Raw genomic sequence first — 17,324 nt, 5'->3', positions numbered from 1 at the left:
GGCCCTGCCTCAGGCTGGCCACCCAGCTGTGTGGCAGGACCCTGGGTGACATCCTCTTTCTGCACTGTGTAGTGGGAGGTGGACATCTGTGACCTGCCTGTTCCTTGCGCAGGAGGACAGGTGTGAGGGTGGCATGGTGGTCTGCAGGTCTCTGTCTATTTTCCTCCTCCCACACTGTACTGCCTGTATTTTATTTTATTTTACTTCATTTTATTTTTTATGAGTCCTAGGCGTAAGACAGCTTTGGCCACCAATCCAGGCATCAATCTAGGGCAAACAAAGGACTGCCAGCTGATTTGCCCTTGACTGGTATAAGAAGGCTACCACCTGCAAAGTGTCTCTTTGACCATTGCTGAGGGGGTGTTGTTTGTTTTAAAGGTATTTTCCCCTTTTGCTAGTTTGAATGAAAATTTCCCACATGGGTTCACATGGAGTAACACTATTAGGAGGTGTGGCTTTGTTGAAATACGTGTGGCCTTGTTGGAGGAAGTGTGTCACTGCGGGTGGGCAGGCCCTGTGCCATTTTCTCTCCCTGCTGCCAATGGGTCCAGATGTAGAACTCTCAGCTCCTTCTCCAGCACAATGTCTGCCTGCACACTGTCATGCTTTTCCACATGATGATATGGACTAAATCTCCGAAACTGTAAGCCAGCCCCAATTAAATATTGTCCTTTGTAAGAGTTGCTGTGGTCATGGTGTCTTGTCACAGCAATAGACACCCTAAGGCATACCTGACAATAAACTACTTATAAGGAGCTGGAAGAGATGTTTAAGAGACAGGGACAGATGGCAATCCCAAGTCCACCTAGGAGTGGGATTGTGGGCATACCGCCTGCCTGGATTGCTAGCTGCAAAAGTCATATAATCTCTAAGTTACCTTAGCTCAACACTCAGTATGAATGGAGAGCTGATGCCTCTACTAGGGGCCATATTGTGAAACTAGCTAGGGCTAGTTTCTTCAGCTCAACAGTGTATATACATAGCATGTTTTCATTTCCCCTGAAACGTGACTTCAATTACACTTAGTCTAGACATGTGAGCACTTTGTGGGCCACTTGGGTTGTGACAATCAATAGATCTCAGCCACCATTGTGAACCAGGTCCTGTGCTAAGAGCTGGAGGTATACGAATGACACATGATACACCGCCCACAGACAGTGCCCAGCTTATTGTGAAGAAGCCAATGAAGGCAGCAGCAAGAACAGGCTATGATGTGTCGAGCAAGAAGCGCTCTTGGTAGTGCAGGAAGGCTTTAGAGGGCAGAAGCACAGAATCTGAAAGACAGCATCTGCCCCCAATAGGAGACAAGGAGAGGGCAACTAGGTGTGCCTAGGCCTGGGGGCAAAAGAAGCTCACAGACGGAATGGTGGGTGGGCTGAGGCTTTCTGCTCTGCCTCTTTTTTTGTTATATTTCACTACAATTTCTTTTGTTTTGTTTTCTTTTTTCATTGTGAAATATGGCATTGATTGCAAAAATGAGTACCATATATCCTCAGTATAATACATAATTCTAAAGAAACCCACCTGTTAAACAATCTAACCAGTAAGGCTGGTGCTACACCCCTAGGTTACCCAGCATGTCTTTTTCTGATCACAGACTCTCTTCCCCAGATGTAACTGGCCCTTGACCTTCTTGATGATTGATTCTTCTTCTTCTTCTTCTTCTTCTTCTTCTTCTTCTTCTTCTTCTTCTTCTTCTTCTTCTTCTTCTTCTTCTTCTTCTTCTTTTTCTTCTTCTTCTTTTTGGTTTTTGGTTTTTTAAGACAGGGTTTCTCTGTGTAGTCCTGGCTGTCCTGGAACTCAGAAATCTGCCTACCTCTGCCCCCTAAGTGCTGGGATTAAAGGCATGCGTCACTACCGCCCGGCTTGATAATTGATTTTAACAGTATATTTACTACTTATAAAGTAGGGGATTAGTTTCCCCTACCTTTTCACATGTGTGTGTGTGTGTGTGTGTGTCTGTGTGTGTGTGTTGTATTCTCCCCTCATTATTGTTTTTGATGTGCAATTACATTTGTTGCACATATTTGTAACTGGTTTGCTTTATTGCTAGTCTGCATTACTGTATCAGAATTTATACATCTATTTAAAGGATAGCTAAATTCTCCCAGATCCAAATAAAAATAGGCCATATTTCCTGCATGAAAGAAAAAGAGAAAAAAGAGATTTGTATGGTAGTCGGTAGTTTGCTTTGTGATATTCTAACAAAATACCCAGGGCTGGGTGTCTTATTAGGAAAAGGAGATTCTAAAATGATGAGAATTTACAGTCTGCATCTGCCAGACTCTTGTGATGACACTGAACAGGAAGGAGCACATGCAGAAGAGAGGTTCAGTAGGCTTTGTGACGTCTAGTCTCAGGACCTGATTCACCCCCAGTAACCTACTACTGTAGAATCGTATTAATCCATCTTGAGGATTACTATCTTCCCCTGACCCAAGTATCATGCAGGAGGCTCCATTCCTTAAAAGTTTCAACACCTAAACACTACCTCATAAGGAACCAAACTTTTGCCATATGAACTTCTGTGTTCATATGATAAAAATTAGGTCTGCTTGTATTCGGGGTTTAGAGAGGGCTCATTGGCCAACAATGTATGGGAAATAGGTGGTATCATTGGGTTGTTTTGCTCATTCTGTTAGTCCTGACTTAGGAACATTAGCTGGGGTGTCTCCTGGGCAACAATCACTTCTTCCCATCACTCACATGACCAGGGTCCACTGACCTCCACTCAGAGTCCCGATGGCTGCTACACTCCTGTGTCCCCCACCCTGCCTCATGGGCTTCAGGCTCTATCTCAACTTCCTTTCCTCTCCGTTCTCTGGCAAAAGTGGTACCAGCAATGCATCTCTGCCGCATGTGTTGTTGAGGTGCTCCCATGTGATCCTCTGACAGCCTGCAGATGTAGGCAGAGCAAGCATTGTTTCTAATTCCTAGAAAATGGATCCCAGTGAGTTATCGGTGAGATTGTGCCCCCTGATTCTGCATCTACTTCGATAACCCCGAGAAGCCCCATATATCATCAGTGTGAGGTCTACACCCTATGTCCAAGTGTGAACAGCTCTGTCCATTTGTTGGACCCACTGCCAGCCCAGCCATCTTTGAGGGATTTTTCTATTAATCATGTTAAAGTACAACATGGCAAGAAATCTCCAATTCTAATCCCTTCATTTTTATTTTAAACAAATCTAAGCTTCTAAAATTAAAATTCAGTAAATTTTCATGTTGTCCCTCCCCACCATGTCCCCCCCTATTCCTTCCCTTGCTGTGAACTGTACATGCTTTCTTCATTTCACAAAGCACCTAAGAAACAAAGAACCCTCTGACTCACAAAGGTTTTAGTCCTTCATTGTTCTATCTCAGAGGAAAGAGAGAAAGGCAGAATTTCCCCTGTGTTTCAAAGATCCAATTTTTGGTGTGAAAGAGTAAATGGCTCAGATCTGACCCCTTTGAAGCATGTGCTGAAGAAAGAAAAAGAAACAGACAAGCGAAAATCAATACTCCCTTGCTATTGTCTATCAATTTGGGAAACCAATCCTGAACATACGCTTCTCGACCTGTTACAGGTGACTGTAAATATCACATTCTAATATCAAGATCAGTGATAATTTTCATATATTCTTGCATCATTTAGAAATAATTTTTTAATGCTAGTCTTTCGCTGTGCTTGATTTTTTTTTTTTTAAGAAAAATGCAATGTGCTAAAATTGTAGCTGGCAGAACAGATGTGCTGGTGGGTTATCGCTTGTATTACAAAACCATTCTTTGTCTTAACAAGCACACATTGATCATGGTCTGTCTCGAGCTCTCGTCAAAGCTGTGAAGCAGGATTCAGCACACCCTGAACAGGACGGTATTACAGCCTTTTGAGAGCCATCTCTTGTGTAAAGGTGGAAGTATTTATACACTCATTTGAATAGGAACTTCAACAAAGCTTTCATAGACAGTATCCAGAAATGATCCAATCACTTTTCTCCCTGAAATTCAAAACCAACCTGTGCTGTCAGCAAGGACAAAGACATAGGAATGTGGAAAATAGCCAGTCATTTCAATGAATAAAAATTACATTCGAATCTTATGTTACAGTCAAATCAACATCATGATGGATTAAAGTGTTCTAAACAATAAGTGAAAATAGCAACTTCTCTAGGTTATGGTAAGTGTTCCCATTTAAAGTGCATGAGCTATTTAAACTATCAGGGAGAAGTTTTGTTACATTGCTTTGTTTTGGTTTAGACAATGATAGCATCATTTCGAAATTTTTCATTTCTAGCAAATAATCTATCTATTGAACAGAAAGCCTTTGTTTAATCTGGCATCTTGAAAACCATTTTCCAAGACCCAGACACAGAAGTCACCAGCATTTCTAATCAGCTAGGACAGGAGATGGAAGGCAGCTCAGCCAGGAGCTTCCACTGCAAAGGACCATGGGTAATTTCCTCTCTCCCCTCTGGATTTTCTTTTCTAGTTCATACAACTTAATTATAAGGACCTGCCTCATAAGATTGTTGTGAAAATTAAACACAGGAGATGTAGGAAAGCTTTTTATACACATTGCTTAGCAGAAAGTAAAAGGTAGTTTTGGGGAGGAGGTGGAAATTAGGAATAATTGGTCCTACTGTAAACCCAGTTGCAACTAGCTATATGGCTAAAACTAACCTTCACCTCTTGCAAGCCCAGGTTTCCTCATTGCAAAGTGGACACCAATGGAGTCACAAAATTGCCATTCTCACCCAAGCTGTTAGGTAGCTGGTTAGACATCCGCAATCTTGAAGGCCATTGAGGACAGACTCTACCTTCACGTAAGGCTTTGTGCATCACTTCCTTTATTCCCGTTAACACGCTAATTTTACAAGTTAAAAACATTGATGGTAAAGGAAGAGAGACATCTCAATTGTCCTTCCTTAAGATTTAACATGTTGGAGGTGGATTGGTGATGCAGCTGTTAGAAGTACTTGCTGTTTATGCAGGACCCAGGGTTGGTTCCCAGAAAGCAAATCAGGTAGGTCACAACTGCCTGAAACTCCAGTTTCAAAGGCTCTGATACCTTGTTTTGGCCCCTGTGGGCACATGCATGCAAATGGTATAGCTCGTGTGTTCGAGCAAACACGCACGCATACACGCACACACACACACACACATCAAAAAGGACAGCTATAAACTACACAAAGGGGAGGAAGGCACAAGATGGGACTGCTTTGTTGAGGCCCACAAAAGAGGTTTGTTTCCTCCCAGCAAAGCCTACTGTTTGCATAGATTCATATTTACGCTCTTCCTTTGACTTTTTAAAAAATCTACTGTTTCATGATTGTTGGTCAAAAGAATGAGATGTGAGTTCTAGTCCTGCCTGGCCTTTTGTAGAGACATGACTTTCTGAACTGTCTGGAAAGATAACAAGATCACTGTCTATCAAGAGGCCTTATACAAAGACTGCAGACATACCTTCGTCTTCTCCCCTGAGTTAATCCAAATTGGCCTGTCAGTAACCCAGACAGAGAGATCAGGAGACGGCCTTTAAGAAATTGTATGTCTATTCAAAATGTAAGTCAGCATAATGGTCCCTTCGGCCACAGTCTGCTCTTACCCCTTGGGAGCGTTTTCCTCCATCATGGTCTCACTGGCCAATGGCCACTCTTACTCATGAAGAATGTCCCCACTTTATCCTGGAATAAGCTTCATCTACCTTCTACACTACTTTCTGTGTTTCTCATCTGGATTCTTTCAACAAGATCACAGAGAGACTGAAGAGAGACTGAAGCAGTAGCATCTCAGATATCAGGACTATCAGCTTCCCATACCAACAGTCCATGCAACTCTCAACACCAGCTGAACATCGCCAATGGGATAAATTGTGGTACTAACTCCAAGCGAGCATAACTAATACTTTATGGCAAAACCCCAGGGTTCAGTGGCCCCAGCAGGCTAGATTCAGCTACCTATCCCAATGGAATCAGTATGCTCCAGGCCATACTTCAACTTTACCCTTAGGAACAGTTGTCCCTGCCTGGAGAATGGTCTGTCCTTTGAGATTTCCCTCTCTCAGGAATCCAAGATGATTGTAGGTTTAAGACAATGACTTATCTCTGTCCCTTCAGATTTTAAAAGGAGTAGCATTCCTTCCTTGTGAGACTAGCATGCCTAATGTAGACTCAAACTGGAATGTGACCTAAAGTAAAGAACTACATGGGTAGGGCATGTAGTTCACCTAGAGAACAAGCAGCTCTAGGGTAGATCCCCAGTTCCACATAAATCACACGTGGTAGTGCAAGCCTATGAACGCAAAAGTATATGACCAGGTAGTGATGGTGCACACCTTTGTCCAAAACACTTGAGAGTCAGAGACAGGCACATCTCCAAGTTCTAGGCCAGCCTGCTCTACAGAGTGAGTTCCAGGACACCTGGGGATACATAAAGAAATGTCTTATTCAAAAAAAAAAAAAGAAAATCTATAGTTTAAGGTCAGCCTGGGATATGTGAGAAGCTGTCTTTAAAAAGGAAAGTAAATGAAAAGGACACGAAGTGAAGCCCAGGTGCCAGGCTCTCAGCCTGTACTTGCCTTTCCTTGTGGCCCAAATGAGGAGCCAAGGTTTTTAGGGAAAGCAGCTTCTAAGCACCTACTGTAAGATAGCACAAACCCCATAGGTTATGGGCTTGGCCCCACAAGATGGTCTAACTTCAGACACTTACCAGAAGTCATGAGTTTCCTGTTCTTCTGACTGGCTAGCTATAAATGAGAATGCCCATGACCTCTCTTAAAGTTCAATCATTTGCTAAAATGCCATACAGAGACACTTCTGTTACTGTCATTGATGAAGAGTCTAGTCAATAAATAGCCCAAATAGCTTCATTCTGTCCCTCTATGGATCGTTTGGCCTCTTTAAATTTTCTCTCTTCCCCTCTTCCAACCCTTCTTCCTCCTGAGTCACCCATTTCTTTAGTGGATTCCAGGAACAAATCTAAAGGAAGGAGAAAATAGGAGACCCAAACTACTCCGAAGCAATGGTAACCATTCTTGAGCAGATTGCCTCATGATGAGAACCCTTCCCTAAGTGGGAGCATTGTCCAGTTGCAGAGTCCTTTTGTCCTTGTTAATCACCCTGGTAGACAATCTCAACTGAGGAACCCCTGGATTTAACCAGTCTGTGGCATGTCTGCAGGGGATTGTCTTTTATTATTAATTGATTGATGTAGCATGCCCCCCTCATTGTGGGTGACACCATCCTCTGGGCAGGAAGCCATAGGCTGTATAAGAAAGCTAGCTAACCATGAGTCTCCATGAAAACCATCAAACAGCCTTCTGTGGTAGTTTCTGCCCTACTTCTTTGGATGTGTGCTTGACTTGTTGCCCTGACCGCCCTCAGTGATGAACTGTGCAAATTGGAGCTGTAAGCTAAAATAAAGCTTTCCTCCCCTAAGTTGCTTTTGGTGAGAGCATTTTATCATAGCAACAGCAAGGATCGAGAATTTCCCTAATCAGGGCAGTCACCTCAGGGAACCAGACTGCTAGTCCAAGGGAGAATGACAACTGTGACTTCTTTAGACACCACTGAAAATCAAAACTGAGAAAATAATCCAGCAGACACGGCCTGACAAGATGACCTGTCAGTCACACCACACAAACCTTCGTCTTAACCCTTTCTCCCTCCTCAACGTGTGTGTGTGTGTGTGTGTGTGTGTGTGTGGTGTGTGTGAGTTGTGGATTCTACATGTGTCAGCATTCTTATCCCCCTTTCAAAGACAGAGCTGGAGGTCACTGAACATTTTTATTTGTTCTTTCCTGTGGGGCCACATTGATTAAGGCTTTCTCTGCCCTATACCAATGCTTGACTCTGACACATGGGGATAGGTGACAGGAACCAGTTTATTGTCTGATTTCTAGAGTTGAAACTTTGGCTTTAGAGCTACTGCAGCACCATTAGATTAGTATAAAGGCCACAACTCAGTAATGTCTACTGGAAAAGAGGCCCCCAGCATGCTGTGAGGGAGGGCTGTAGACTCACGTGCCCTCAGACACATCCTCTACCCAGGAGCCCATGTGTTCGATGCCCTGGGCTGTGTTCTCCACAAACTCTCTTTTAGTGATTTTTTTTTTTTTTTTTTGTGGAGGGCCACATCATGTAGCATGGTTGATTAGTCATTAGCCATTAATTTCTGAACTCAGACTCTCCCTCCTCTCCCATCCATGTGAGTGGAAAGTTCTCACCCTCTAATCGCACAGTTGAGCCATTTTGAAACTTGCCCAGAGCCCACCAGGAGTGAACTTAAGGTCAGGTGCGATTGGAAGGGGCTGGTGGGTAATGGAAGATGCTCCTTTGTTCTAGCTTCTCAGGAAAGGGTGGGGGGTTTAGAAGCTCCGTGCTGTGCCATCCTATGGGAACAAGGAGCATCGCAGGATAGCAGTTTATGCTATCACAGCACCACTCTACCTCAGAGCCTGAGGTCAGACAGAAAAAAAATACAAATGAGGACAGTAAGTAGCAAGGGTTAGAAACCCTTCAGCACCAGACATATACTGGTTGTAAGTGTGGTAAAGCCATACTGTCCACAGCAGATTTCATTCTGAGCCTGAGTCATTCCCTGGTGCTATCTGACGGGACTCTGGTGCGCTCCGGAAGGGAGGCTCCCTTAGTCCCCGCGTTCACCACCATTCCCTTCTCCCAGGCTACTGCAGTTAGATGAGCAGCACTTCCAACAAAGAGGTAGATAATGCCGGGTACTGAGCCCTGTGTCGGAACTGCTCCTGTTTGCCCATTTGCATCCCTAAAAGCCCACCTATAACTCCCTCCACCCCACCCCAATATCATCTCCAGCAGCCACCACGTCAGGTTCTGTTTTGCATGAACTACACGTACATTCTTTGCATTTCTCTGCCAAGCTGCTTCCCTCATTTATGAGTATTTTAGGAGAGGCACATCACACGGTGCACGTTCTGATCAGCGGCTCAGTTCTGTGGCCATGTAAGCCGTGGCGATGAAAAAAGTATGCAAGCACAAAGTTTGACTTAAATGCATCCCGTAGCGGGCTTCTAGATTCTTTTTGGTTCCCTGAACAAGCAGTGCAATTAAATTGCTTCATAAGTCCATAGCAAATAGGGCTTGCTCCAGTGTACTGAGTCATTTCCCCACCCAGTGCTTCCCACTCAAGACCAGGCTGATGGAGAACAATTCCTTGAAGCTGTCTTTCTTTGACACTGCAAACGACACACAGTAAAAGCGTCATGGGGCTCAGATGTATGAAGAACATCTCATGCCTACAAAAAGGAATGAGATACAAAGAGTGAAAAGACCTACCTATTTCTCAGGGCTTGTTACTGGAGAAAAATTCTTTTTGGATCACTTTCATTACCTCAGAAATGGAGGCGAATGCTTTAAGAAGAGTCATATAATACTTTGAGAGGCCTGCCGCCACAGCGTGGTTATTAAGCCCTTGGGAAACAATGGGGTTCTCTAATGGCTTCTGAACAACTGTGCCCCCCCCCCAAGAGTCATCTTAAAACAGAATCTAATAAACTGGTCACTCTGGAGAGCAAAACATGACTGATTAAAGCTTAAAATCTGTGGTGTTTGGGTCACTTACCTCTGGCTTTCTGACATATTCCACAGCCCAACAGAACACAGGTCTGGCTTTACAAAAGCTCTCTGGTTCCCAGCATAATGGAACATATGATAAAATGAGTTCAGCTCCGAGTTATGTTTTTCTCTTCTTACTCCTCCAAGTAAGACTAAATTCCAAGGGTGAGCTAGAGGGAGGCGGCAGGCAAAGCAAGCAGAGGGGGTAGTGGGGTATGTGAGGGCTGCAACCTAGCATTCACATTGAAGAATCATGAAAAATGTATACCAGGGAAGAGCACGGAAGCCCCGAATGGTCCCTTTTCAAGCTGTTTGCACGCATCTGAGATGTCTGGGCAAGCTAAGCATCAGTTTCAGTGCACACGCGTACACTCAGCATGGGGTCTGGAGGGAAATGCTGCAATAGCTTCCCTACTTCATATAAGAACAGCTCTGTAACTTGAATGAGCTATTAAAAAAAAAAAACCCTTAACCTTTAATGCCATTTCCCCCATGCCCTGCCCCATAAGACGCTTCTACAAGTCAAGCCAAGTCTGTAATAAGAAATGACCTCAAAAGAATTCCTTTTCCCTTTTACCCTGTGGTGCTGAAAATTCATAGATGTACAGGCTCTTTGGCTAGTGGAGTTCACAACAGGCTCTTACTGAAGCATCAAAGCTTTCCATTTCTTGTTGCAGCCGGGGACTCTGGGCATCTGGCTGGAAATCATGAAAGAAACAAATAAACAATATACATCGCGAGGGAGCTACCGCTGATGGTGACATTTGCTGCTGCTTTACAGTTTGGGATTGCAATGGTAGCCTCATGTTGTCTAGCCAATACCCTTGGGGTTACCTATAATTAGGTAAAAGGGCAGTGGAATAGAGGACGCAGTAAATTAAATATTTTGACCTGTATAAGGAAGGAGTGGTTACAGCTGAATGCCCAGGCATGCTGAGCTGCCTCTATTACTTCCCGAAGCCCCTTCCTGTGTTCAGAGCCTGAACAGCTCTGTCCTTGGGATGAGTGTATCAAGTAAATCCATGAGCTAGTCCTTCAGGAAGGCACTGGGCGCCACACATTAATTTGAATCTGAATACACAACACAGAGATCTAGCAACATTAATTATAATGTTTCTAATTTTGTAATTATATTTATATACAGAAAACTTAGTGCATATTTAACCCAGGTTAGTGGCGAGTTCTTCAGCCTTTGTCTTTTCCAGCTTGGCAATGCTAGCCACAGACTTAGGACCCAGGACGTTGCCTCCCCAGTGACGGTGGATCTCGTCAGATCTGTCATTATAATTGGTCCTAATAGCTTCCACCAGCTTAGCCAGAGCATCCTTGTCTTCTGAGTTAACCTGTGTGAAGGCAACAGTGTCTTCCTGTGGACCAGGCGCCCAGCCTGGCCTTTCCCTTGATGATGCAGTAGGGCACCATCATCTTTCAACACAGGGCAGGCAGGTAAGCCACCAGCTCAGTGGGGTCTACATCATGGGCAATCACCACCAACCGAGCCTTCTTGTTCTCCACCAAGGTGGTGACTGTGTTGACTCCTGCTCGGAGGACAGGTGGTCTCTTAGTTAGGACGTCCCCTTTGCCAGCGGCTTTCTTCTCAGCACGGGCCAGTAGCCATTGCTTCTTCTCCTTCTTTGTCTCTAGCCTGTACCTGTGACAAGTACAGGCTCAAGCAGCTGAGTAGCTGTTTGCCTGTCCAGGACCTGGGTGAATTAGTTAATAGCAGGAGATACTTTGAGCCACTTATAGAGGATGACTCTTTGCCACTGCCGCCTTATGTAGCTGGGCCATTTGATGAAGAGTGTTAAGTCTCTTTTGGGCTGGATGTCCTGCCCAAGGCTGAAGTTCTTGGGCCTTTACTCAAAGCATTGACCACCTTTTTGGCCTCCTGTTTCTTAACGACAGCGGGAGCTGGGGCCACTTTCTTCCCCTTGGTCTTCTTTCCTTTGGGCATCTTGCTCGGCTGATGGAGAGAGCTCATTATAATATCTTAACAAAGATCCTACTTTGTATATGCATGCATGTGCTTGGGTGCTTACATGCATGTGTGTGTGTGTGTGTGTGTGTGTGTGTGTGTATGCATTCAGGTACATAATATCTTGCTTTTAGTATTAAAAACCAGTATTAGCAGAATAGATAGGATAAATTCTGTTGGAATGAGATCGCGTAGCTAACAGGAATGGACAGCTTGGGGGGGCAGTTCTTGGTACCCCACTGTGTTCTACAATGACAGCTGCCATGGACCACCCGGTTATCGGGCACAGCCTAACAATCTCTCTAGGACCTCGTCAGCAATGGATTCTTATTTCACTTTCAAATAAGTATAAGAAGGAATTTCAAAGTTAGTCGACTTGCGTTGCATCTCAAAAAAGTCTTAAAGTAGTTTTATCTCATTAATTATACCAATAGGAAGAAATTGACTCCTCATAACAGCCTATCTTCCTTTCAAGATCTCATTTTCTGCACTTCTGTAGTCAATCTCAAATTAGGCTACGGGTTTTAAAATGAAGCATAGTTCTGAGGCAATTATCCTACTCCCTGCTCTATTTTAGGATCAACAACAAAAATCACTGCTGCTAGAGACTCTGACAGCAGTATCACCATCAGAATTGGTGGTGGGGTCTAGATGTCCCTCTCATCCACTGGGTGGCCTTGGATGGACCTCAGTTTCAGCCCCCATGGAGCAGGTTCTACCTGCTCTGCTAGAGCCACAGAACTGCTATAAGTACCTAGTGAGGTAATAATAGCAACAGTACTTTGAGAAATAACATTTGTTAAAAACACAACAATTTTCCCCCTCTGAGAATTGTAGCCACTAAGAAAACAAGAGCAAATGCTGAGAGGGTGAACGAGAGTCCTTAGAGACCAGTCCAGCCTTGAGGAAATAAGTACAGAGAATCCTCAAAATGGAAACTAGATCTGCCATATAAGCTATATACACCAGTCCAGCCTATTTACTCAAAGGTCTCTGAGTCAACCTACCATAGAGATCCTTACACATCAATGTCTGTAATAGCTTACTTATGGACCCAACATAAAATTTTCCAATGACAGAGGAACCAATAAAAAAAATGTGAGGTAAGTACACAGTGGAGTTTTTTCAGCCTTAAAGAAAACGAAGTCGTGTGGTTTTAAGAGTTTAAATATCTATATTAAGTTATGTGTATATAGATGTTAATATATCTATATTAAGTTATGTGTATATAGATGACATGAAAGCAGAAGCAGAAGGGACATTTAACTGAAGGGGAAAGGCTGCATCCAGGGAATCTGGGGGAAAGCAGTGGAAAAAGAGATCAAGGGGATATTAATTGGCAAAGAAGAAATAAAGGTATCACTATTTGCAAATTATATGATAGTATATATAAGTGACTCCAAAAATTCTACCAGAGAACTTCTCCAGCTGATAAACAACTTCAGCAAAGTAGCTGAATATAAAATTAACTAAAATAAATCAGTAGCCTTCCTTTATACAACGGACAAACAGGCAGAGAAAGAAATTAAGGAAACAACTCCCTTCACAATAGCCACAACTAATATAAAGTATCTTAGGGTAATTCTAACCAAACAAATGAAAGATCTGTATGACAATAACATCAAGTCTCTTAAGAAAGAAATAGAAGATCTCAGAAAATGGAGAAATCTCCCTTGTTTGTGGATTGCCAGAATTAAAACAGTAAAAATGACCATCCTACCATTGATTCAATGCAATCCCCATCAAAATTCCAGCACAAATTTTCAAAGACGTTGAAAGGGCAATTCCCAAATTCATCTGGAAAGGAAAAAAAAACAGAATAGTGAAAACAATTCTTAACAATAAAAGAATGGCTGGGGGAAATCACCATCTGTGACCTCAGGCTATACGACAGAGAAATAGTGATAAAAACCACATGGAGCTGGGTGGTGCTGCTGCACGCTTTTAATCCCAGCACTTAGGAGGCAGAGGCAGGCGGATTTCTGAGTTCGAGGCCAGCCTGGTTTACAGAGTGTGTTCCAGGACAGCCAGAGCTACACACAGAAACCCTGTCTTGAAAAAAGAAACCTACATGGTATTGGTACAGAAACAGACACAATGATCAATGGAATAGAATTGAAGACCCAGAAATAAAACCACACACTTTCAGATACTAGATCTTTGACAAAGAAGCCAAAAATATACAATGGAAAAAAGAAAGCATCTTCAATAAATGGTGCTGGTCTAACTGGCTGTCTGTATGTAGAAAAATGAAAATAGTCCCATATTTGTCACCTTGCACAAAGCTCAAGTCCAAGAGGATCAAGGACCTCAACATAAAACCAGATGCATGAATCTAATGGAAGAGAAAGTGGAAAAGAGCCTTGAACTCATTGGCACAGAGGGAAACTTCCTAATCAGAATTTCAGTGGCTCATGCTCTAGGATCAAGAATTACAATTACAACAATTAGATAAATGGGACTTCATGAAACTGGAAAGCTTCTATAAAGCAAAGGAAATAGTGAATAAGACAAATTGGCAATCTACAGAATGGGAAAAAAAATCTTCACTAACCGCACATCCGATGGAGAGCTAATATCCAATATTTATAAAGAACAAAAGAAGCTAATTACCAAAAAAAAAAAAACCCAATCAAAAAATGGGGCATAGAACTAAAACAAGATTTCACAACTGAGGAATCTTGAACGGCTGAGAAGTACCTAAAAAATGTTCAAAGTCCTTAGTGATCAGAGAAAGGCAAATCAAAACAACCCTGAGATTCCACCTTACACCAATCAGAATGGCTAAAATCAAAACTTCAAGTGACTACACATGTTGGAGAGGATGTGGAAAAAGTGGAACATTCCTCCGTTTCTTGTGGAATTGCAAACTGGTGTAACCACTCTGGAAATCAATCTGGAGGTTCCTCAGAAAATTGGAAATAGATCTCCCTGAAGGACCAACTATACCACTCTTGGGACTATACCCAAAAGATGCCCCACCATGTCACAGGGGCACGTGTTCCACTATGATCATAGCAGCCTTATTTGTGATAGCCATTAGCTAGACACAACCTACATGTCCCACGACAGAAGAATGGATACAGAAAATTTACACAATGGAATACTATTCAGCTATTAAGAATGAGGACATCCTGAGTTTTGTAGGCAAATAGATGGAACTAGAAAATATCATCCTGAGTGAGGCAGCTTAGAGACAAAGGACATGCATGGTATGTACTCACTAATAAATGGATATTAGCAAAAAAAAAAAAAAAGTTCAGACTACCCAAGATACAGTCCACAGAACTCAAAAATGTCAACAAGCTGGAGTGCCCAAGTGAAGACACCTTAGTCCCACTTGAGAGGAAAAAGAAAACAATTACAAGTGGAGGGGAATGGAGGGACTTTGGAGGAAAAGTGGATAGGGCAGGAGAGAGGGAGGGAGAGGGGGGAGAGGTGAACCTGATCTGACATTGGGAGAGGGAAAAGGATTGAAGTCCTGAGGGTCAGCAGAAAGAATGTAAACAGGCAACCTCAGGAGATAGGAGGTTGGGGGGACCCTCCAGAATGCACCAGAGACCTGAGAGGTGTGAGACTCATAGGACTAAAAGGCGGGGTGAAATGCCTGACAGTAAAGAGAGGGAACTTGTAGAGCCTATCTCCAGGAGGAAGACAGGGTTTCAAACGAAGGAGAGGAGACATTCCACAGTCATAACTCTGACCCATAATTGCTCCTGTCTGAAAGAATTACAGGCATGGAAATGGAGAGGAGCCCGAGGAAAAGAAGGTCCAGTGACAGACCCAAAGTGGGATCCAGCACAAGAGGAGGTCCTGAGGTTTGACACTATTACTGAGGCTATGGAGCACTCACAAAAAGAAACCTAGCATGGCCAACATTCCGGAAGACCCAACAAGCAGCTGAAAGAGTCAGATGCAGATATTTGCACCCAACCAATGGACAGAAGCAGCTGACCCCTGCTGTTGAATTAGGGAAGGCTGAATGGAGCCGAGGGTGACCCTGTAGGAGGACCAGCAGTCTCAATTAATCTGGAACCCCAGGATCTCTCAAACACTGGACCACAAAACAGGCAGCATACGCTAGCTAATATGAGGCCCCTAGCACACATACAATAGAGGACTGTGGGTCTGCACATGACCCTCAAGAAACTGGAGGCCCAAGGGAGTTTAGAGGTCAGATGGGATGGGGGGGTAGGGACATCCCAGTGGAGAAAGAAAGGGGGAGAAGAGGAGGGATGGGATGTGGAAGAGGTAGACAGGGGTTGGCAGGGTGGGGAATAAAATATGGAGTATATAAAATTATTAATAAAAAATAAAAAATATTTAAAAAAAGAACAAAACTAAAACCACACACATGAATGAGGATACCTTGGTGAATCCCATTTCTTTGCACTCCAACCTGAATGTGACATTTTTTTAAACATGGAAACATAATTGTAAAAACTAAATGATTAGCCCTCTATCGGATGTAGGACTGGTAAAGATCTTTTCCCAATCTGTTGGTTGCTGTTTTATCCAATTGACAATGTCCTTTGCCTTACAGAAGCTTTGCAATTTTATGAGGTCCCATTTGTCAATTCTTGATCTTAGAGCATAAGCTATTGGTTCAGGAAATGTTCCCCTGTGCCTGTGTGTTCTAGGTTCTTCCCCATTTTCTCTTCTATTAGACTCAGTGTATATGGTTTTTTGTGGAGGTGCTTGATCCACTTGGACTTGAGCTTTGTATAGGGAGATAAGAATGGATCAATTTGCATCCTTTTACATGTTGACTACCTTTTGAACCAGCACCATTTGTTGAAAATACTGTCTTTTTTGCAGTTGATGGTTTTAGCTCCTCTATCAAAGATCAAGTGACCATAGGTGTGTGGGTTCATTTCTGGGTCTTCAATTCCATTGATCTACTAGACTGTCATTGTGCCAATACCATGCAGTTTTTATCACTATTGCTCTGTAGTATAGCTTGAGGTCAGGGATGGCGATTCCTCCAGAGGTTCTTTTATTGTTGAGAAGAGTTTTTGCTGTCCTGGGTTTTTTTAATTATTATTCCAGATAAATTTGGAAATTGCTCTTTCTAACTCTATGAAGAATTGAGTTGGAATTTTGCTGGAGATTGCACTGAATCTGTAGATTGCTTTAGGCAAGATAGCCATTTTTATTATATTAGCCCTGTCAATCCATGAGCATGGGAGATCGTTTCCATCTTCTGAGATCTTCAATTTCTTTCTTCACAGACTTCCAATATATACAAGGATCTCAAGAAGTTAGACTCCAGAGAGTCAAATAACCCTATTAAAATTGAGGTACAGAGCTAAACAAAGAATTGTCAGCTGAGGAATACTGGATAGCTCAGAAACACCTAAAGAAGTATTTAACATCCTTAATCATCAGTGAAATGCAAAACAACCCTGAGATTCCACATCACACCAGTCAGAATGGCTAAAATCAAAACCTCCGGGGACAGCAGGTACTAGAGAGGATGTGGAGAAAGAGGAACACTCCTCTGTTGTTGGTGAGATAGCAAGCTGGTAAAACCACTCTAGAAATCAGTTTGGCAGTTCTTCAGAAAATTGGACATAGTACTATCTGAGGACCCAGCTATACCACTCCTGGGCATATACCCAGAAGATGCTCCAACATGTAATAAGGACACATGCTCTACTACGTTCATAGCAGCCATATTTATAATAGCCAGAAAGAAGCTGGAAAGAACCCAGATGTCCCTCAGCAGAGGAATGGATTCAGAAAATGTGGTACATTTGGAGTACTACCCAGCTATTAAA

General features: G+C 43.0%; 1 non-coding gene and 1 pseudogene across 1 annotated transcript; both read right to left on the bottom strand.

The window, feature by feature from the left end:
- Window positions 1–217: 217 nt before the first annotated feature.
- LOC127693135 (small nucleolar RNA SNORA48) lies at window positions 218–361 on the bottom strand. The gene has a single exon (XR_007979610.1). It is a non-coding gene; the product is annotated as a small nucleolar RNA SNORA48 (small nucleolar RNA).
- Window positions 362–10,729: 10,368 nt separating this feature from the next.
- On the bottom strand, window positions 10,730–11,523 carry LOC127692857 (60S ribosomal protein L7a-like; annotated as a pseudogene).
- Window positions 11,524–17,324: the final 5,801 nt, after the last annotated feature.

The sequence above is a fragment of the Apodemus sylvaticus genome, chromosome 9 (assembly GCF_947179515.1).
Source record: "Apodemus sylvaticus chromosome 9, mApoSyl1.1, whole genome shotgun sequence".
Taxonomy (NCBI): Eukaryota; Metazoa; Chordata; class Mammalia; order Rodentia; family Muridae; genus Apodemus; species Apodemus sylvaticus.
This window is presented reverse-complemented; position numbering and strand designations above follow the sequence as displayed.